Raw genomic sequence first — 588 nt, 5'->3', positions numbered from 1 at the left:
TGTAGGATGTGACCCATGGGGACCCATAGAGTATGACACATTGAGTTGTAGGATGTGACCCATGGGGATGCATTGGCTTTAGGATGTGACCTATGGGGACCCATGGGGTGTGACCCATTGAGCTCTAGGATGTGACCCATGGGGACCCATTGGGCTGTGGGATATGACCCATGGCGACCCATGGGGTGTAACCCATTGGGCTGTAGGATGTCATCCATGGGGACCCATTGGGGTGTAGGATGTGACCCATGGGGACCCACTGGGCTGTAGGATATGACCCATGGAGACCCATGGGGTGTGAGGCATTGAGTTGTAGGATGTGACCCATGCAGACCCATAAGGTGTGACCCATTGGGCTCTAGGATGTGACCCATTGGGACCCACAGGGTGAGACCCACTGGGATGTGGGATGTGACCCATGGAGACCCATAGGGTGTGACCCATTGGGCTGTGGGATGTGACCCCTGGAGACCCATAGGGTGTGATGCATTGGGCTGTAGGATGTGACCCATGGGGACCCATAGAGTATGACACATTGAGTTGTAGGATGTGACCCATGGGGACCCATGGAGTGTGACCCATTGGGCT

This window comes from Numida meleagris, chromosome 1 (genome assembly GCF_002078875.1).
Source record: "Numida meleagris isolate 19003 breed g44 Domestic line chromosome 1, NumMel1.0, whole genome shotgun sequence".
In the NCBI taxonomy this organism is placed as follows: domain Eukaryota; kingdom Metazoa; phylum Chordata; class Aves; order Galliformes; family Numididae; genus Numida; species Numida meleagris.
This window is presented reverse-complemented; position numbering follows the sequence as displayed.